Source organism: Balearica regulorum, chromosome 1, assembly GCF_011004875.1.
Source record: "Balearica regulorum gibbericeps isolate bBalReg1 chromosome 1, bBalReg1.pri, whole genome shotgun sequence".
Taxonomy (NCBI): Eukaryota; Metazoa; Chordata; class Aves; order Gruiformes; family Gruidae; genus Balearica; species Balearica regulorum.
Genome location: NC_046184.1, coordinates 118,201,257 through 118,224,689, shown reverse-complemented (window position 1 = coordinate 118,224,689; position 23,433 = coordinate 118,201,257). Strand labels below are relative to the sequence as shown.

Genomic DNA, 23,433 nt, shown 5'->3' with positions numbered 1-23,433 from the left:
TCCAGAAAAAACGAGGGGAAGAGACTGAGAAGAGACTGAAGTAGCAGGCTGAGAGCAGCAACCAAAGCAGTTTTGGTTCACAAATGGCTATTCCTAAAAGTAACTCTAAACACACTCTTCAAAGTGGAAGGACATCCTTCTTCTCTGTTTGCACAACTCAAAGACCTAGTGTGTTACTTTTCTTTTTCTACATATACTAAGCATAATACTAAAATGGAATAGCCAAGCAAGTGTAGTAAATGGGGACATAACCACAACTTAAGTTTGCTTACAGAACTCAGATTTGCCTTTTAATTAGATCTATCAATGTTAAAAGGCGCTTGAAGGGAATTTTAGGATTACTTCTAGTATTTTACAATACTGCAAAGTAACTGGGACCCTAAGCTCACAGATGGGAAAGGAAAGTTAGAAGTTGTTTATAGAAAGAGAGAAGGAACCCCTTATTTCCAAAACTATGCATACCACAACTGCTCCTCCAGTCTTTGTAACTTTGAAACCAAAAACTAAGCTCCAGCTTTCGCCAGATATGTCAGTACAGAAATACCATGTTTAAAAATCTTGTTCAACATGCTTTCAAATAGCAGTTCATATAAAGTTCAATAGCTTTGAAAATTGACAGTGGTCAAGTTCAGGCTCCATAACAAGCAGATGCATTCAAAATTGATGGTGAATAAACTGAGTTATTAAAATAAGAATTCTCAGGCTGAAGTTCCCCAAAAGCCAAAGCTGATTTAGATTTGGCTGCTGTGTTCCCAACCCCCGCCCTTGCCCTGAACCACTCAGTGCAGGCCCATCTCTTGCACTGCGTCTGGCACCTGCCCCAGTCTCACTGAGTCAGTTCTGCAATTTAGCATGACGTAAAATATTCACCTTTTTTGATCAATTTTCTGCTGAACCTGCACAGCTTCAGAGCCCGAGTCTGAGTTTCAGCTTAAAAATCTACACAGTAAATAAGAACCTAATTGTTCCTTTTAGCGCGTGCATACAGCTAACACATTTATATTCTGCATAATACTACTCAATCACAGAGAACTTTATTTGCATTTTTGTGCAGTCTTTGATGTTCTAGACCTTTGAAACTGGCAATTCCTAGGTCAGGGCCAGGATTCCAAATACTTACTGATACTGGAAGTGAGGCAGCCATGTTCTAGGACTGTGTTGGGGTAATAAAGAGGGCATTCTGCTCACAGAAGGTGCATTGGGTCTGGCTGAGATGGAGTTAATTTTCCCCATAGCAGCCCTCATAGTGCTGTGCTGTGTATTGGTAGCCAGCAAGGTGGTGATACCACACCAGTGTTTTGGCTACTGCTGAGCAGTGGCACAGCACCAAGGCTGTCTCTCCAACGTTTCCCCCCACCACCAACAGCAGGCTGGGGGTGGGCAAGATCTTGAGAGGGGGCACAGACAGGACAGCTGACCCCAATTGGCCAAAGGGATATTCCATACCATATGATGTCTGCTCAGTAATAAAAGCTAAGAGAAAGGAGGAGGAAGGGGGGCATTCATTATTTATGACATTTGTCTTCCTGAGCAACTGCTATGCGTACTGAAGCCCTGCTTCCTAGGAAGTGGCTGGACATCCCCTACTGATGGGAAGTAGAGAATAAATCTCTTGTTTTCCTTTGCTTCCGCGCATAACCTTCTACTTTATTAAACTGCCTTTATCTTGACCAACGAATTTTTTTTCATCTTATTTCTCCCCCCTCGTCCTGCTGTGGAGGGGAGCGGTGGGCACCTGCTATCCAGCCAAGGTCAGCCCACCACAGAGGGAGAACCTCATTGCATTAGGTGTTGTGTGACACAATAAAATGGTGATCCTCCCCTAAAAAGTTCACTATCTAAATAGACTGGGTTTATCAACAGAAAGGCAGAAATAAAGAGCTCACAAACTTTAGCTATCTCTAACAATGTTTGCTGTATAGGCTAAGAACACAGTACAAGACAAGTAAAGAGCAATCTGGCAAAAGTATTTCCAATAGTTCTTGCCAAACTGCCAGACAGCACCTTGAAGACCACAGCTAACATCTGGTTTGATATCGACAGTAATAGACCTCACCTCTACTTCAAGAACGCAAGGGAAAGGCTTTTCTATATATAGTTTGTGTCTGTCATAATAGTCTACATAAATAAATATGAAGAAATAAATTTAATCAGGCATGCCAACTACAAACTTCTCTGATGTTGGAAGGCAAAATGAACACAAAAAAAAAAAAAGACTTTTCACCACAGTAAAATCCAGCATGCTTACCATTCAGCTCTCAATGTCCCAGTCAAAGTATATATATATAGGCTTTCATGCTATGTTTTAAGTCCTAATTCAGGCTCAGGTTGGCCAATGTAACAGTAGGAAACAAATCTGAATTCTAAAGGAAAAAGAATTCTATTTTGGACTACTGTAGCAATCACATAAGGAACATTACTTCTATTATCTTAGGAGATCCCAATTTAGAGGAGCTAAGGAAATGCACTGTTTTCAAAATTCAAGAATTCAAGACACCTCTAGCATAAGCACAGTACCATCTATTTCTTATGAACTGCACTTACTACATACACTCAAATACATTTCAGAAAATATCACGGAGCATTTTTATTTCGACATATGTATTAACAAATGCAAAGGTACACAATTTATCAGATTAAGTCCTTCAGAAAATGAACTTAATTTCACTATTAAAAAAATATTAGTTAGTGTTAAAGCCTCTTAACAAATAACTGAAGTGTGAGTAGAATACAATCCTACTGATAGAAAGTATTCTATGTTCCATCTATACTCTCCCACACTCTCTCCACTTTATTTGCATATCATTCCTAACTTGGTGGTTATGCTACATTTCCATAATTCACATAATATCTTTCCACTGGGAAAATAAAACTTTCTCTAGGAGCCATTTCCTGTAAAATGTGTAAGCACTGATTAAATCCCAGAAAGTTTCTTTTTCCTCTTCCCTTAAGTTAAGCACACAAATCACGGGATTGGAGAGTCATGTTTCCTTCTCCCTCTCTCTGAGCCATGATTCTTTGGTTCTTTTTTGTACAACAGTACAGATTACATGGGACTCAAGGACAGTGGCCAAGAACACCTGAAAAGCCAGGTGATCCAGGTATTCGCACTGGAAATGGACACTGTGAGTTTGGATTCTCTGCACCTGAGGAATGCATTAAGCTGCCAGGAAGGGCAGCAGTCCTCCTCCATCCTTCCCAACTCCCAGGTGCACTCTCCTTCCTTGGAAAGCTTCAGCATTCACATTGAATATACAGTAAAACAAATCAACAACCCAATTAAAAACTGTTCACATCTTTGTCAGGTTCATTTCCTGCGAGTTTAGTAAACTGAACTGGCTCAGAAAACTGTAAAAAAAAAATAAATCTAAAGTTAGAACAAAAAAGCTAACAGGCCTTTTTGTGCCAAAAAAGATGCTAGCTCAGTTTATGCCACATAACTTCCCACCAAGCATATGCCTTCACAAGCTGACCAAACTTAGGGCTACTACTTATGAGAAAAGAGCAACTCACAGACAAGGCTCACCTTCCCGGCACTCTTTCACCTCATGACAAAACAGTTTAGGTAGCTAAATTGGTAGTAAATTTTTTACCTTTACTTATATCATTAGATTTTTGTGCTTAGCTTCTTCAGCTGTCCCAACGTGGAAAGTAAAGCAAAAATGCCAATGAAGAGAACTTGCAAGTATGCTTAGCCAAGGAAAAAAGTGGACAGAGACAGTCCCTTGTGATCTCATTTAAGCTTCTGTCAAACAGCCACATCATATTACCAGTTCTAACTTATGATTGCTGGTTCCTCTGCAACATCTAGGCACCAGGGAGGTAGGGGTTGAAATGATGAGGGCTACAAGTCCGTCTGCAGGCCTAGCTTAATTCCTCTCTGTCTCATAAACCATCTCCGAAGGAGGACACAAGGCACTCCAAAACTATGGTACAGAAAAGTCTCCAAAGTAGATCAACAAAAAATGCACAAATGTTTTTTTCCCTTCTTTGTTGCTTCAATTTAGTAAATACATGAATAAAGATTCCACATTTTTCTCACATCATTCACTCCAGAACTACAGCCCTAACATTTCTCAGAATATAGATCACTGTCAGCTCCAAAAATTTTTGACAAAATATGAATCATCCTAACAATATTTTTTAACTTAACATAATTCAACATGGTTTTAAGTTCCATCTGTAGTTCATTTACCATGGCCTTATTCCCTGGTTAAGGAACCACTGACCTAGAAAACTCTCATTGAGGAAGGAGACAAATTAAGTAACTTCAGTAAATTTTCATATAACCTAGTGATGAAGTCAAAATACCATCTTTTTCAGATTTAAAACTCTGAGGTCTTGTTTTATTATCTTGTTAGCCACCAACCCTGCCATTAAGCATAATGTTAAAGCAAATCTTGGTATATCCCAAGATATACCAAGATACTACTGCAGAGGCAGCAGGCTGCAAAATTTTGCTGAGTTTTGAATGATATTATAATCCATCAAGAAGAATTCAAACACCTTATTCAAGTCATATATGCATGTGGATGCATGCATACACAGGTAGAAGAGCACGTACAGACAGTGGGTACACATCAATCAACGAATGCCTTACTGGGGTACATTTATTATCACATTGAATAGAGATTTCATCAAACGTTCTATACCTCTACAAAATATGGTTACAGATAGCTCACTGGAGACTCTACAACAGTTGCCTTGCCAGAAAAAATCATTGCTTTTTCTGCTAGAAGTTTAAAAAAAACCTGGACAAAAACCCCACACGATTAAATCCAGAACATACTCATCATAATATACTATGACCTTCTACACAATGTTTTTAGAATTTCATCCAGTAATTCCTCATCAAGCCTTCATCAATGTGTGGAATACCCCCAAAAAAGATCTAATCATTTAAAAGCCTTCAAAGACCAAGAAACCATGACACTCTTTCATCAAGTGAAATGAATTGCCAGTCACCATTAAAACTGTATTATTTCCTGCTTATCAATATAGAAGACAAAGACTTTCTGGTGTGGAAAATGTTTTCTGAATCTTACAAGAGATTGCAGATACCCTGCCATAAGATAACTCAATCCAATTTGACAGCTGAGAGTTCAATCACAATCATGTTTACAACAAGGCTGTAACCTTTTGTCAGCTTATCCTCAGTAACTGGCCACGTACATACCTACCTACATGTACACGCCCCCCTTGAGCCCACAACAAATGCAAGAGACTTTGCTTTCACTGAGACAACAGAAAAAGAAGGTTAAGGCCAAGGATGAAGCAGCACATGATTGCTAAGCCAATCTAATCATTTGCTGCTTTAACAACAAACAAACAAAAAACAAACAAAAAAAAAAAAAAAGAGAGTGAGCGAGCAGGGGGGGCTGTTCTGCCCACATTCCTCCCTTTCCCAATCCTCACTGCTCTAGCACTAATTGACCCAAAAGAAAACCAACTTTTTTCAGGTTTGCTTACTGGCTTTCTCACACACACAGATGATGCCAAATTATTTGAATAAATATGTCATATGTAACTTTTTTTGATGTACTGAAGGTTTTAAAGAACTCAGGACAAATTTTTTTATTTTTTTTTTAAAACAACTGCGTTATATTACAGTCCTGAATGTGTAGTTCAAGCTTAGTCTGTCAACTTGGTTAATGTTGTTTTGAATTGCTTTTTGAGTACAGTCACTATGGAGATGTATGGAATTCATTTTTGAATATTCTCTGATGGCAGTCATAAGACAAAAGTCTAAAAGACATCTCTCATAGAGATAAAAACCCAGGAAAATTCCCTCTTACAGAGGCCTTTCAGATTAATTTTGTCTAACTAGACTTTTTTGAGGCCAAATAGAAAAAGTTGAACCTTTAGGACAGTTTATATGAACTTCACCAACTCCAGCACCTGAATACTGGGTATAAACTGATAAATCTAATGCGCTCAGAGTTATTTGTCATTTGTTCAAGAAGCAGACGTTGCACTAAAACTTTGACAAAATTATCCATTTAAGTAATTCTAGGACATGCTAAGAATATACAACTTTCTGATTATTTAATAGTAACTCTGCCACCATCAGAGGTTGCTAGGGTTCTGACCAGACGAGTTTGGTTGCCTGTAGTATTTTTTTCCTGACAAAAATTCCTAAAATGATTTTAATAAGACATGTTGCAGGAAGGAAATGAGGACCAATTAAAAAAAAAAAAAAAAAAAAAAGGCTTTTAAATCCTGACCTTACAGACCTCCAAACAGTACTCAAGATCACCACATCTGAGGTATCCAGGAAACAAAAAGGCAAAAAAATCTTTAGTGTCCCACTGAAGTCCTTGCAAACTACCAAGAATAGCTCGCTAGACTGGAAAACTCCAAAACAAAGCCACTTTTCAAGCAGATTTTTTCTTTGATTTTCTACTATTGTTAACGAACTGGTGTATTTCATGTAATGATGTGCTGTGCTTTATAAGAAAGACTGCTGTAAAAGGTAACTTCTGATATAAACCTGCTCATTTTCCCATTTTGTGAAAGAGCTCAGCAAGGTCATGAGTGTGATCTGACACACACCATGAATGATGTCAGCATAGGTATCCTGAGGAAGAATACAATTTTTCTGTACACATCTGAAACAACAGAGCAACATATTAAATCACAGGGGCATAGCAAAGGGGATAAGAAAAGCAAGATTCAGAGCTCATATCAGGTGCACCAAATGGATCGATTGCAGCCTAACAAATGCAAGTCTATAGCCCTTCATCGGACCAGTTTCCAGTGCAAGGCAAAAAGGAAACACTGAACATGACAATGTAGTCATCAACTACATTGAGAACTCTGTCCCAATTCATAACACCATATACTACGCTGACATCCTCCCTTCCAATGTAAGTTAGAAGCAAAGCCACATTTAGTGGCTTCAAAACTGGAACTTCCCTCTTCCCAACACTTGTTTAACAAAACAAAAAAAAAAAAAACCCCACAAAACAACAACAAACAAACAAAACCAAACAAACAAAAAAAAACCCAACAAAAAAACCAAACACCTGAAAGCATCACCTTTGGAAATAAGCCAGAACTCCACACTGCTAATTTGAGAGTTTACTTGAACTGAACATAAAGGAGATTTAATAGCTTCAGAGCTTAAGAGAAAGAGATCTCTATGGAGAGTTCAGTGGTACTACACTGAATCTGAGGGAAGATGGATACACATATGGATCTAGCAGCCAAGGCCTACTCTCCCTTTTTTGCTCAGAGAGATTTTATTCAAAATATTTCAACTTAGCTTCATACTGGATCTACAGGAATTACTAGAAAGTATGGAGACGTTCTTCATGGTGCCTCTGTGTTAAGGAAAGAACAAGAGACACGCTAACCTGTACAGATTATATCTGCCACAGACACTGCCCTAAAACACTGAGCAGTCTTCCTTCCCTTCTTGAAGGGGTCAAGGAGATGGACGACATCCTGAAGGGCAAAGACAGCCAAAGTGGGAAGTTTTAAATGCAGAATAGTCAACCCAAAGCAAGGTAGGTAAAAAAAAGAAACAAGGCTTTCTGAAAAGTGCAATGCATTGCTGAAGAAGGCAATGGGAGGAGGGAAAGACAGGCACTGAATATCAAAGTAGCTAAACCATTATTTGACTAAGGAACCTCAACTACTCCTAGAAACTGAGCAATGCCACATTGTTTATCACAAGCCAAAAGTCTTTAGCCATGAAAAAAAAAGTGCATAAAACAAGCATGATGAATAAAGTTTACTGAAGTATAGACTGGAATAAGACTCAAAGCAGAAGAGAAGATGGATGGGATTTTAAAAAAAAAAAAAAAAAAAAAAAAAAAACAACAAGCCACTGAAGAGATACAGCATTTATGAGTAATACTTTTATTTACTAACCAAGAAGGAGCCAACTGAACATTTCCAAAGACAACCATTGTAATTCAGAATAGTGTTTGCACTATTAGCATGTACATCCTGATAGCAGGCTGCTTGATAACCTGACCTCGAGCAGCTGGCCTAACAAAACAAAAACCTGCAATCACCGAAAGCAGTATTTTGAAGTGGGGTCTCATGTAAGAACGCAAAAGTAAAATGTTGTCAGTCACACTTTGTGTGAAGAAAGCACGCCCTGCAAAGTACTTAGGGTGCTCCTGCCTTCAGTCCACCCAAAGGCTTAGAGAAGCAAAGGAGATGGGCAAAAAATGCCATTGCTTTTTTCCTGCTATAAAGAGCAAGTGTATTGTCCTATCTTTCATGGGTTTATTTGAAGTCACTTTGAATTATTAAAATACGGATGGATTCAGATACTAAGGAATCAGCACTCCTGCCTACTTTCCCAACTAAAAGGTAAATAATTACCAGCAAAACATAAGTAACTTGAACAAAAACAATAGGTATCTGAATACATAGAAATGAAACAACAGCATAATCCCAGCAGTTCTGGTCACTTGTTTAAGAGGAAAAGCAAGCATGGAATTTCCAAAAGAGCTGCCTGTTTGTTTGGTTTTTAACATAACCAGTCCAGCTGGTGGTTATGTTAAAACCAGGCTATCAAGAGAAACATTTTTTCATGTCTCCTTTGTAGGAGGAACAAGAAAACTAAACATCTTTACAATTTAGCTTCTGGTATCAATAAGCTACGCTCACATCTTATAAAGACAGCTGAAAAATACCTTTTATTACAACATTAACTTTAGAAACTTCAATTTATTTTCCAGTCTGTCCAAACAGGAAATAAAACATATTTTGTGTGTGCATATCTATCTTAAGGCAATATAGAATTCAAGTAAAAATTTCAGAAGTGCATGAGATTGAAAAGAAATCTATATATTGTATTGTTTTGTGGTAATGTTTGGGGGAAAAAAAAACCTAAACAGAAAATTAAAAACCTTGGGTTTCTTTAAAATGTGGAATTTTTCCCCCCCTCAAAAGCATTGCTCTTAGAGGGGAGGAGAGAGTAAGAACAAGTGAGAAACAACAAGCAGGAGAAAACACCGAGCAAGCAAGAGACTGAGCAAGTGACAAAAAAGAGGTGCTTGAGAGACCGAGCACTAGAAAGGATATGGGAGGAAAAGGGCATGAGCAGAAGCTAGAAAATTGTAAAAAAAGAGCAAGCAAGAGTGAGGAAGAACTAGAGAAAAAGCACAATTGAAAAAAGCGCAAGAGAACAGGTGCATCAGGAGTAAGCAGGAGGGTTAGACAGCAAGCAGGAGAGCTAGAAAGCAAGCAGGAGTTGGAACTTGTTACCAAGTAAGACTGTGGTAGCACGTGTTAAAAGTGCACACAAGCGGAACAGCATTAGAGTGGGAACACTAGAGAGGGAATAAGCAGGACATTTGAGACAGAAAGCAAAAGTCTGAGAGAGGCAGAGTATGGTGGCGGGGGAGAGATAGAGAGAGAGACTGACAGGGGAGTGATTTACTACAGGAGGGGTGGCAAAAATTCCTCAGAATTATGTTCTCCATTAAGTAACAGTGCTATCAGAGCCAGTTAACCAACCTCTGCCTCTTCTAGGCACCCTGTTCCTGTCCACCCACACAACCCATTCCATTATCTTGTCAAATGTCTGAGCAGCAGCACAGTGTACCGGCTCTGGGAACTGATCTGACTGAACAGTAACCTGATTCTCCACCCCCACACACAACCAAATGTTATATATATAAAATTATATATTTCAGCCAACTCAGTTTCCAAGTCTGATTCACTGGTTGGTCTTACAAACAGCTGTGCCAACACAAAGCAGGTGGGAACAAGCAGCCAGAATCTGGAGAGAAGGGGAGCTGCTCAAGCTGTAACTGCCTTCAAAGAACTCCTTGTTGCACACTTTGCCTTAGAATGACTCTTTCAACAATTTCCCTCAAAGTGCTTCAGTGGTTCTACATCTTACAGCATGAACTTCACATCAGTTTGCTAATACTTACGCTGTAAAACAAACACATATAACTTCATCACATTAAATACTGCACGTGTCCCACTCCCCTTCTAAATAAGATATGAAAATAAATTGCTGTTGCTTTTCATCTCTTTGCTTCTTTTTTATCAATTATTTCAAATTTGGCATAGGTACAGTTTTGGGGAGAGCAAGGTAATTTCACTAGCCCCAGGAAATCATATCCAGATTTGGGTGGGTGGAAGGAGAAAACAGTTTAGTAGAAGGAAAGGAAGGAGAAAAATCAATGTTGCTTGTGCTTTTCTTTGAATATACTCTTTGTTGCTGTGGTGCCCTTCAGCATTCTCTCAGCACTGAAATTAAGTACCAGCCTACGGTCCTATCTCATGTTAGAAGATGGAATCGATCTGGATTTAAAAAAAAATGAAGTCTTCTCAAATTTCCCCCAAGTTTAAGACGACCAATAGTTTCAATCTTTGCTCATCGGCTTCTGTCAGTTTGCTTCTCTTCATTGCCACTACTACCAACCAATGTCTCAAAACTCTGTGACAAGTTTGATCAGCTGAAACTAGAACACGGATTATTATTGTAGAAGAGTCATATTTAAGACATTTAGCTAATTTTTCCTCATGAAAGCCAACCAAACCCAAGCATACAAAGTGTGGCTTATACACCCAGTATATGCTTGCACAGGTAACCCACTGTTCCCTGAACTGTTCACTCCCAAGTGGTTGACCCACAAGATTGAGAACTCAGCCCTGCCAGGTCAGGTGGGAGAGGTGGGAGCTTCTGTACTAACAAGATGGAGATGTTTCAATGATACAAACTGGGCAAATACCATATATGACTCTTTTTCCTTCCATGTGAAAAAAAGTCTTATAAGTGTCATAAAAATTTCTTAGTCTCTGATTTTAAGGCAGGCCTGATAGAGAATTCTGTCTCTTTTATATATTTTGCAACACAATGTTTACTTACACAGTCAAATGCTATTTTATTCATTGAACAGATGCTTATCATGTACATCAGGAGGATAGCACATAGAAAACAAAGCTATACAGTAAATGCCAGCTATACCATAAATTATACGATTTACTGACATACTCCATCAGTTCTTTCCAAAATCAAGGTATGCATATCAAATGGGGAAAGAGATTTTTAAAAAATATCATTTTTCACTTGCAAAGACAAGCAAACTCCCTTTGGGAAAAATGAGTTTGAACTCCAATTCCCCTGAATTTCCAAACAAATCCTAAGTCCCTTGAGCAGACCTCTATCTGGATATGCTGAGTCACTCTCCAACCATAAGAGACTGCTTCTCTGAGTTACAAAGCACTCAGAATATAAACTCAAGTCAAATGCAACTGCAAATACATAGCATCCTGCTATTAAGACATGAGACATCTAAACCCTTAACCTTCGTTCCAGCTGCTGCATCACTGTAACTTTGGGCAAGTCACTTTACCTTTTTTGCTTTCATTCCCCTTGCTAAAAAGCAGCTTTGTAACTTGTATTTATCTCCTGTTAGTAAGGCAAAAACCGCTGTGTGTATGGAAAGCAATATGAAGTGCTATACAAAATGCCTAAAATCTCAGGAACTCCTCTCCCCACCTCAACAAATAGGAACTCAGTGCCTTAGGTTAGACTGCCAATAAGCAAGATACAGAAATATTTCTAGGTTTGGTGGAGGGTTGTTTCTGTACATTAGATCCTAATCACTGAAAAACATTTCTCCCACAAGATACTGAAAGAATCTGTTAGCATTTGCTAGATTCAGATACTAAAATGTTACATCTGTGGACAAGCCTATGAAAAAGTCACAAATCTGAGACTAAGTGCAAGGTCTGGACAATGTGCAATTATTAACAACTTGTACTAACAAAAAAAATATTTACTGCATGATGAAAGATAGTTCAGACCACCAAAAGCATGAGATAATTTTCCCATTTTTGTCAGTGTTTGAGAGCTTGAATTAGTTTGAGTTTTGTATTGAAATAACTAATAAAGTCAAATGAAACTGTACAGAGGTACTCAAGATTAAAATCTAAGGGGAAAGACCATGCTTACAACATATGGAATGTATTGCATACCTGTTTCCTCAAATACTTAAATAAACCAGCACTGTCAAGTTGGGAGCTCATAGGTTTCAGAATATATGTAAGGACTGACACATAACTTAGAAATTGTATTCTGGGCCCACTGTATGCTTGCTAAAAATGTATTTTGAGCGTCTGCCTCACCTCAAACCACAGATCTCAGATTGCTTTGTTTTATGCAAACAAAACTTACAAAGATTAAGATTTTTTTTTGAAGTAGCAGTAGTCCAGAGAAAGCAAATGAAAGCAAAGCACATAAAGAAAATACCAAGGGAAAAATTTTCAAATATGGAAGTCTAAGAATTAAACTCTTCATCCCATATTCAAACTCTTGTATAGAAATAATTGCATATTCTCATATTTCAATAAAATTAGATAGGAACTACAAGATTCAAAATCTTAACAAAAAAGAGCGAGGCCAATAGTATGATAAAATACTGGTTTAGCTATGTAGGCCTAAGATGATACTTTTAAAGTAAAAAAAAAAAAAAGCAATAAAGATATACAAAATGATGAATGACATCGGGAAGGTCAATTAAGTAGCCCCTCTCATAACAGACTTTGGAAATACACACTAAAGGGCAAAAAATGTACACTAAGGTCAATGAAATCTTTTTCACACCTTTTTTTTTTTTTTAAGAATGAGAAATTATTACATTGGACAGAATAAAAAAAACCCAACCACCACCTCCTATGCTTCAGAATGTAAGTCTGCCATGAACTTCTCAGTATTAGGAAAATATTTAACGATAAGAACTACTCCAATTTGGTGATTCCTTTATCTTAAGATTATTTTTTTAATAAGCATTTATAAAGCTATTGAGATCATTTTTTCTGCCATTAAATAAAAGCCACACACACTACAAATACTGATAGTCTATATGCACGCAAATCACAGATACAGACTGATCATCAGTCACTGATCATCTCCAATGCTTCCAAATGCAAAGCACCACATGCATACACTGGCAGAGCTTCAGAAGACCTCTTAAAAATGTCAGTTTGTCACATATGTACATTCCTTTCCTTCATATACAAACCACTGAGGTGAATTCCCAGTGTATTGCTACATACATTTTACTTTTATATTTCACTTCTATTAGAAGAGTAGCTAAACTGAAACAAACATATTTTAAAATATCTCCGTTCAATTAGAGAAGTAGCATTTTTATAAATTGTGTACAAGAGAGAATGATTTCAAAACACGATACTTGAACCTTGTGAACCATAGGTAGAACTTGTTTTCTCATTTTTTGAAATAACTGCATGTTGCTTAAGAACATCCAGCAGAAAACCAGAATGTATACCTGCCAGGTATACAACTATTTCTTTGCATTATAAGAAGAGGGAAAAAACCAATTTTTTTTTAAACTATATTTTTTTTTAAACTAAACTAAACTCAAGATAATACATGTAACTTGGCCAACATATCTTCCTTGCTTTATTAACTTCTGTAAGAAACTAAATGGAAATGTTTTAGAAAAAACTTGTATTTTGATTTACTGCAATTGTCTGGCAGTATGCAAATTAAGTAAAGGGACACTAGGTATTACCTTCAAATCCACATTTAGAAATTGTCTCCAATTCTAATGGTTCCTTACATGAGAAAAGCATTACATAAGTTTCTAGTCCCCATCACATGAAGCAGAGCAAATCTGGATTTCAGAATGACAATAAAAGTTGACAGCGTTATCATTAACCACTAAGGTAAGGCAGCCAAGTACTTGTACTCCCAACAATCTGTTTCCACACATGCAAACTGGATTTCCAAGATTTCAAAACTAAGCTCATAAAGTTTTAAAATGTCCATGCTGTGAACATGACTCTGGTTAATTTAACTCCACAGAGATACGTAAATGAATATTTTGAGAGGTAAAAAGACTGAAAGTAGACTCATATGGACACTCTGAACTGCAAATCATGACTGCATGCTGTGTAAAATACACAGGTGAAAATATCCGCAAACAAATCCTACAAAGGCAGGAGATAAAACCTCTTGTAAGAGCCACATCAGATATCATTGATTTCCATTCACGCCTCCAGATTATGAGGGTTTAGACCTTCTATCATTAAGCTTTTGTACAACAGACTCAAATTACAATAACTCACAACCCTTTTTATTTACCAGAAGAAAAAACAAACCACAAACATATATGCATTTACACAATGCCATAACAAAAATGCTACATAGGAGAACATTAGGAATGAACAGGTGTGCTTCTCAAAGTCATGAAATCCTGATTAAATGAAGAAAGAAATAATACTTACCTCCTATCATACAGTACAAAACAAAATGGAAATCAGATCCCAGCCAAGTTCTCTTAAGTAGTACAACAATGCAAAACTAAGCAATTTTTAACTATGTCCTTATAATACAAACTTCAACTATAGTTTATAACACAGGATCATATATACTCTTTCCACAGACTTCAACATAAATGAATCATTTATGATGCCGTCTCTAGTAGACGTAGTTCACAGAAGACATTAATTCACTTAGAAACTAAGCTTGTAAAACATGGTGTGTATTAAAAATAATAAACCATCAGGAAAAGTTTGAGGAGATATAAGGGTCATTGAAAATGAAGCTGTAGTAACTGCATACTTAACTGACCTCTCCCCAGAACTGCACCTACTAGTACTTCTGATTTTGGGGGAAAGGAAAGTGTAATGTAAGTTTGTAGCCTTAGCATATATGGAACTTCAGCAAAAATCTGATTTCAGTGGGAAGACATAGACAGTTATGTGCAATCACGTACATGTTCAGCATTTGCAGTAATGCTCATTTTCCTGCATAGAGCCTGCCATAAAAATCTCAACTTCTGAAGGCCCACTATGACATTGACAGGAAAGTCACCCTAAATACAAGAACACAGAATTCTAAGCTTAAGAACACCCAATCATGGTGAAAAATGTACATTCAGCTGTATTATTCCACAACTATGACCCAGTATTTGTAACATTTATGCATAACTTCTACAGAAAGGGAAACTGCCAAGATCTTCATGCAACAATCACGTCTTGTAGCATTAACAGACATCAATATACTTCAAACACTAACTTGTAATTTTTGGCATACCATTAAATTGATGCCTACTTATCCACAAGTTATAAAGAATAACAACAAAGAAGCCAGAATCAGACATGATCCAGGAAAGTTACTGAGCTTCCAGTATCAATCAGATTTTTGAAAGAGTGTATGAGAAACTGATTTGTCTGTAACCAAACACATACACTATATGTATTTAATGTATATGTCCTGTTAAAATTGTATTTAAAAACCAAGAATATATATGGTTATACATTTATAAGTAGGAAAAGAGCTGTGGTTACAACTGGACGGACCAAACAGAGATCAGTGTAAGGAAATTCATAGTGTTCAGGAAAATATAGAACTGAGTAAGTACTAATACATTAACTTGCCTACTTGACAATATTTTTTTTCCTATTTTACCCCTTCCTTCTGTTTAAACAATAAACTGATAGCATGGACACAAAACTATTTCCTCTCCAAAGGAAGTGGATGTGCTATGCTCCAATTCACTCCTCAGCAACAGGTCCACTAGCAAAGTAAATGAGAAGTTATTAGCAATTTACATAGTTCACAGGAACGCAAATTAAGATTTGAGGACATACAGGTAAACGGGATTTTGAATGAACAAAAATTTTAGCTACCTGTGTTTGAAGCCAGGAAGCCAAAAACCAACAAACAATAGGTTTTCGGGACACTAGCATTTAAAAGTTTCACTGGCAAGTTCAATTTAATCACTAAAATGCATTTAACTATGACTGTGCCAACTAGTCATTCTACTAGTTTGATTTTTTTTTTCAGTAACTCATCAAAATTCACTCAAATTTTTTTCAATTCTATTTTGAAAGCATAACTCTGCCATCAGAAATCAATTTTTACATTTCCATTCCTCTCTTATTTCACCATCCAAATAGCTATTAAAAAAGAAAGAGGAAACTTTTCAACACATAGATGTATTAATACATTATTAACTGTTCCTTTAACTGACTCAACACACAGTCTATTTTTATTTGCCTCTGGGGGAAAAGAAAAAGGGGTAAAAAAAAAAAGAATAGAAGGTTTTGGAACTTTATGTAACACATAAATTGAAAGCTTGGTTTCTCACAGCTGGAACAAAACTGACACTTAATGGAGTTTATTTCACTTTCATTTACTCAGTTTCACTTTCAGCTTTTTAGTGCTACTAAGACCCTGGAAACTTTGCAAGGAGTATGTTTACAAATAAGTGCTAGCTTATGTTATTTTAATTACAGAAACATTTTCACTGCTTTTAAGAAATGCTATATTGAGAGCTGAAATTAAACTGATTATGTCTTCATATACGGTAACTGAAATAGCTACTATCTAGACCTCAGAGGTTCCAGAGCACTCACACTGTATGGACATAAACAGAGTTGACTGGGAACTATCTTCTACATCTCCCTAGCCCTTCAGTGGGTATTCTCCCTGTAAATTGTATGGGCAGGACATTTTGGAATGAATGAGGATACAGCAATGTCAGTACCTTTCATATCAAGCCACCCCATCTCTGCCCTTTTCAACTGTGGAAAAACTCACCTACCCTTCAGAGACTGGGGAGGAGAAGGAAAAAAAAAGGGGGGGGAAGCAAGAGATGGTAAAGGAAACCTTATGAAGACAATGGGACTTGGCCTGTCTCATCACTATGTGCTTTCTAGTCAAAGAGGAACTCCTTTTTTGATCTGTGCTCTCAGACAAGTAAGCCATAACTAAGCACCCACAGATACTGGACAAGACTCATATATATGAGTATTAGGGGAAATGGAGCTAAACTCCCAGTAAAACTGGGGTAAGTATGAACTAGAGACCTATTCTAAAGCAATGAAATAAATTTGTACTAGCAAAAGCAGTTCAGTTATTTTTTCCATGCATGCTTGGATAAAACACAATCAAATGCAGAATTTTACCTTCCTTCCACATAAGGAAAAAAAGACAACCAATGGACATCAATTACAAACTGTTGCATTAATTGTTACACACAACTAATGATTAGGTCACTGCAATTCTATTGGTATATTGTATCACCTCAAAGAGAGAGTACTAGATAACTGTACATATAGAATATGTCGTTTGGAAGTAACTACTGTTTCTAATTATCAAAAGTTTCTCCGGTGTTTTAAAACCATCAATAGACTACAGTTCCCATAATTCTCCCCCTGAATGAGCCATGGAGGTGAGGAAAGAAAAGGAGAGCATTCCCCTTCTCAGAATGTCTTGTTTACTTTTTTCCCCTCTTAAGGTTATAAGAAAGGTATGTTTGCTCAGAAAGGGGTTTTTTTTTATTATTTCAAATAGTCGTAGAGCAAAAAAGAAGCCTCACAGCACAAACATATCAAGTCTTTTAGACTTCTTTACATCTGATTAGCAAAAAAGTTATTATATAAATTTAAAAAAAAAAAGATATTTCTTACCAAACTCTTACTGAAAAAAGAGATGAAACTGTAAACTTAACAAATAATCTATTGTACTCAGTTATAAAGACAAAAGCAGCAGTTCTCTGTAAATAATCCTATTCTACAACAACAGATCTATTTACAAAAGGATTTCAGAAGTTATACAAGTCTCCTGTGCTCCCATAAAACAAAGATATCAGAAAGTTTTTTCCTTCACTTTGGAAAATAGTTCTCCAAATGGCATTAAAAATGCCCATAGACAGACTAAACATATACTGGTCTTCAATTCTTACTCAAAAACATAAGCTGTAACAACAACTTTCAACCTACGGTCCCATAGCCAGAGTTAAAACCACCTGAAATAAAGAGGTTTTAAGAGGAATGCTGAAAAAAGAATCTAATTATAGCAACAAAATTGCTTCTTTGGTAAGAGTATGTTTTAGTCTTCAAATCACCACCTATTTGAGTTCAGATGAAACTGTAAAATGCTATCATAGCTAATAGAGGTACAGTTTTTCATGCGTTTTGTTCACTATTCTTTTTGCATTCTACCACATGACCAGGTGGTACAGTTTCACACATGTTAGCATAACCTAAAATGGACTTTTCCCTTTTATGTTAAGGTGTTGCCTAACTAATTTGAACTAAAATGACAAAAATCTCACAGTAAGTCTGTTAAGGCAAAGCCTAATAATACAGTTAGCCCAGACACGTTTCTGTGCAAGGCCCTATCTGAATTAAGATTTTACAATGCAGTATACACGTTAGCAAATATGTCCTAGTTAAATGTAACTTTAAAAGCTCAGAAGAGGCACACAGTTTTTACTAGATACCAGTCATGTTTTTTTTTACTTTGTGTAAACTATCAACCAGTTCATTAGAAGACATTTATGGTTAGCACGTGTTAATTCCCTGTCTACACAAAATCCATGTACTTTAAAAATTCACAAATTCCTGATGACTGCCCCATTATTTTACACAAGTAAGAGAATACTACCCATAAATTGACACTGAAATAGAGAACACTTGGCTGCTATTAGGTAAAATTATCCTTGTTGCCGCTTCTCTGTCACTGTCCAATGTGGGGGAGGGGATTCCAATGACAAGTTCTAAATCCACCCAAGTATTGATTCAGGAACTGTAACATTGTTGCTCATATCACAAACTTTCTTACCTATTTGCCTGGAAACAATATTAAACTATTGTAACATGTATATATGTACACAATAAATTAACAGAAGGAATTGCCCTCTTGATTTAAGATGACTGTGCTCTTTATTCAATTTTGAACATGGTACATTTGCTTTACTCAAAGAATATTCAGAAAGCATGAATTAAACTCGATAAACTTCATAAACTTTGACAAGAATTTTTAATTCACAGCAGAAAATGTAAATTTAACATTAACACCACACACATTCTACTTTAGGCTGCAAATAAAAACACTCTAGTTCTAAGTAATACATATAAGCCAAAAACACTAAGTGTAACCTACAAAAGTAGTCTCTCTCTATGTATACACACACACCAAGTTCACTAAATATATATAGATAATAGTTAACAAATATTAGCTCATACTCCAAGTTATTTTCAGTGTTATTATTCTAATTCTATAAAGTATAATTAATTTTCCAAAAATATCCAACCTACAGAGGGTGGGGGGAAGGGAGAAAAAAGAGAAACAAGTTTACCAAAACTTTTTAGGGCTACAGACTATTCCAATGAGGTAAGTTAAATTCTGCTTGGTTACAGCCATTTAATTAAATACTACTACAAACAAAATGTTTGCTTATTTATCACCAGACATCATCAACGTACTCTTCAGCTTTACACTCCTTTTATTAAGGACAGGAGAATGAAATACCAAAGCACTAATAAAACAAGTTCTTAATTTCTACTTATCTAGACCCCTCTATGATAGTATATCCATGTAAGTGTGACTATATGTACCTATTGGTAAAAGTTAACAGCACACTCTCATTCAGGTTAAAACAGCAGATTGTCAAAAACACACTTGTTGATTTATTTTGTAGTCAGATATTCTGTCTTTGTTAATTTTAAAGAACAATGAATGTTTATTTCCCCCGATGACTGTGGAGTAATAGGAGAACTAAGTAACAGCAGCAATCTAGACACACGATCAAAGAACCCCTACATAGTCTTTGGACAGACTAAACTGAAAACTTCAAAGCTGACTGAGATTCAAAAATGCACCAATTTCGTAATTTCAAATTACAGCACTTTTAATTGTGTTTTCGGATTTTGTGGTAGCAGGAGGGAATCCCACTCCAGAGAGGGAGCACCCTATGTATCCGATGAGGTCTCCAGTTTCTTCAGCAACACAAAGCTAAATTCCTAAAAGGCTGCGGCCAGCTATTAAAATATAGAAGTGCCTGTGTATCCCTGTGCCTATTCCCAACTGCTTCTCCCTCCTCTTCCCCACCCCCCGCCCAGATGACAGTCATCTCACACAAGTACTCCTTCCACATCGGCCTCCAACTTCCCCACCTACCACACAAGTCCCTCACACGGGTGCAGTCAGAGGCACCTAAAGCCTCCACCACAACAGGTGCCTGCTCAGCTGATGGTTCAACTCCTGACGCCCTCCTCGCCTCCCTCTCCCTGCTCCCAGACCGGGGCGAGACCTCGCACCCGCCCACCGCAGGGCGTTGCGCATAAGAGCGAGAGGATCCAGACGAGCTCCCTTCCTCCATCGCCGGTCCCGCGGCCCTTCTCGCCGCTCCGCTTCCCGAGGCGACAGCCTCTCTCGGACGCCGAGGGGGGGAAAAGGGCCGCAGAGGCCGCGGCCGCCGCCGCTACCCCCCGGCCATGCCCGGCCTACCCCAGAAGGGGGCGGCGGTAGGGAGGGCGGGGAAGAAGGCTAGGTCCGAAGCCCGGTATGGGTCCCGGCCTTGCCAGCTCCGGCCCGGGGCTCGGCGGGCCCCTGCACTCTCCCCACCTCCTCTCTCTAAGATGGCAGCGGAGCTGCCCCCTGCGCTGCGCCCCCCTCGACCGCGCCGGGCCGGGAGGTGGCACCAGCTCGTCCCGCTGCGCAGCTTCCCCGCCACCGGCTGAGGCGTCTCACTTACCGGTGTGGGGGGTGGCGGGCCCTGCGCTCCGGCCCGGCTTCTCCCGGTTGAGGCCTCTTCCCCTGGGCGGCGGGCGCAGGCAGGGCGAGGAGCGAAGGCTTCCCCCGGCCTCGGCCAGGGGCCCCGGCGCGGCAGCGCCTCCCTCTTGTGCGCTCCGCAGTCCGGCCGCCCCGCCGCGCTCGGGCCCGCACGGCTGGCGGCGGTGCCGGTGCCGCTCAGGGCGCGGGGGGCACCGGCTGCGGGGTCTGTCCGCTGCGCGCCTTCCTCTCTGGGCGGCGAAGAGGGGGGGGGTGCCCGACCCGGCGGGCGGATCCGCGGCGCTTCCTGGCCGGGCTGGATTTTCTATCGCTCACAAAATGGCGCGCGTTCCAAACCTGCGCAGCGCCCGGCGGCGGCAACGGCAGGGCCCGGCCTCGACTCGGCGCGGCGCGGCGGCGGCCTGAGCCCCGGCCAGGCAGCGCGGGGACAGCGGCGGGCGGGCGCGAGCGGGAGGAGGGGGAGGGGGTGGGGGGGGAAGCGCAGCGCCGTACCGAGCCCCCGGGAACTCCTCGCTCCCTCCCTCCCCCGCCTGCCAGCCTCTACCTCCTCCCCCTCCCTCTCTCCCCGCCCGCTCCTCCTTCCTCCTCCCTCGCGAACCGGCTTCGCCAGGGCGCTGCGCCGCCCCGCTCCCCTTCCGCACCGCTGCTGTTGCTACCGCCGCCGCCTCGAGCCTGTCCGCGCCCGCCCGCGCGGGACGAACTTCTCGCGTGTCCCCGCCGGACCCTCCGAGGAACAGTTGTTTGGGTTTTGGGGTGTTTTTTTGTTTTTTTTTTTTTTTGAGGATGTTCTTTCCTTTTCTTGTGCGATAACGTCTTTCGGGATGGAGGTGGGAAGGAGGAGGGGAAAGAAAAAATAAACCCCACGATTCAGGCGGGAAGAGGTTTTTTTTTAAAAAAAAAAAAAAAGCCAACTGACAAAATGGCGACGGGGCGAGCCTGTTTCTATGGTAACTGTCAATCACGAGGCCCGGCTGCCCCACCCCGGCCGGTCGGGAGACGGCGCTGACGTGGGGAGGGCGGGGAAGAGTGCGACGGGTGAAGGGCGGGCCGTGGTCGCCCGGGTAACCGCTGCCCCCCCCCCCCCCGCCCTCCGGCGTGTGACGATTTCCGTGCAGCCGCGCCGCTGCGGGCCGGGATGGCCCTGGCGCGCTGGGGCGGGGCGCGAGGCCGGTAACGGCGACGGTGGGGGGGAGGGGAAATGACTGCCCTTGCCCTTGTCCCTGCCGCACGGTGGGCGTCCGGGAGGGGGCGGCCCGCCTTCCCCGCCACCCCACAGCGCTGCGGCGGGGCCTTCCCCGGCCCGCAGGGGGCGCCGGTACCGCGGCCGGGCGGTGCTGGAGGCGGGCGGGGGGAGCGGGGCTCGCTGGGCGGCCGAGGCGAGGCCAGGCCGAGCAGGCCGGGCTTTCCGTGTCGCCGGCGGTGTGAGGAGGCCCCAGGAGGGCTGCGTGGTTGTTGAAGGCCGCCTTCCCACGCGGGAAGAGCGGTGTGGTGTGTCCGAGGGACTCGGGTGGGCAAGGGTCCTTCTCAGCCACTCTCCAAAATTAAATATGCTTCCAAAAGAAAACAGAAAAAAAAAAAAACCACTAAAAATTTGCCGCCTCTGGCAGGCGCGGTGTGGGTGTGCTCCGTGAAGGGAACCTCGGGTTCCCGAGGGAAGGCACCTTTCCACTCGTAATTGCGGAGCAGAGTTGCGGTGCCAGTGCAGCTAGCCTAAATCTGACAGGGATTTTTTTAATGGTTTTTTTTTTCTGGAATGCCCACAAAGATCAAAAAGTAGAGTATGGCTTTTATCTAATACTTTAATTCTAACGTGATACTTTAGTCTTTAGTTCACAGCCACCCTCCTTGAAGAAATTAGGACATATTACTAACACTTGTTCCATTTGCTTTTCTTCCTATTTTAATAATTTTTTTCTCTCAGCTTAAAAGGTGGAAATAAGCAGTAAAGGAGAGGGAGACAGGTGCAGCAACAGCCAAAGCCATAGGTCCCCCAAATAATATAAGCATTGCTTTACAAATGCAGTATCACATGCAGCTCAACCAAGCTAAAATTTTGCTGCAGCTAAAAATAGCAGTCCAGAGTCTCTCCACCTTCAGCCACACAGTGCCTCTGCCTCTTTTTTCTACATCACCAGGAATGCTAGCACAATCAAACTTACTGAAACATCCATCCAAAATAAAAAGTTCTGTGTTTGGCTAGGAGAAATACTAATGCACAGGAGACAGCAGGAACATGTGGCGGGGGAATTATGGGACCACCCCACCGAGTAACAGCACTGTGTTAGGTTAGATTAAATCATCCGTGAAATTGCACCTTAAAGCCGTGGTAGGTGTCTGGGAGCACCGTGATTTAAGCAGTCATTTCTCATTCCCTTCAGCCTCAGAAAGACTGAGAGGTCACTTTGAGCTGCTTTTGACACTTCTCTCTTTGCTTTCGATTATGACCAGAATGCAGTTCTTACCCTGGGATGAGGAAAGCCAACACACGTGTTCTGCAGCATAACAAAGGCCCACAGGATCACCTGCTTCTACCCAGGGACTCCCAAGTTAGTGTCACGGTATTTTTGCCTAGGGCACCTGCACACACGGTGTATTGTACAGGAAATCCAGAACATACAGAAAAGTATTGGCCTTCTTCTGTATGCTTTGCCCAATTCCTCAGTAACGAAGGGCAGCTCTTCTCTTGGGTACAGTGGAATCCATCCCCATGAGGATTTTGTAAACCTTGCTAAAATCTCTTTGCCGTGGTGTGTGAACGGTGATAGGCAGTGGCGGAATAATCTCTCTCTTGTTCAATCTGAGTAATTACAAAGCTCATAGGAAGTTGTCATACCTTTTACTGTATTAAAGTATGTTGCAGCATGTAATTTGTTGGGGCTTGAGGGTTTTTTTGAGGGTTCTTT

At 40.4% G+C, this 23,433-nt stretch overlaps 1 protein-coding gene across 1 annotated transcript in view; it reads right to left on the bottom strand.

The window, feature by feature from the left end:
* The window catches only part of DYRK1A (dual specificity tyrosine phosphorylation regulated kinase 1A), an 87,376-nt gene extending 66,324 nt beyond the window's left edge, over window positions 1-21,052 (bottom strand). The window contains 1 exon segment of the mRNA XM_075771911.1: window positions 20,493-21,052. The gene's annotated coding sequence lies outside the window, so the exon portion shown is untranslated.
* Between the last annotated feature and the right edge of the window lie 2,381 nt (window positions 21,053-23,433).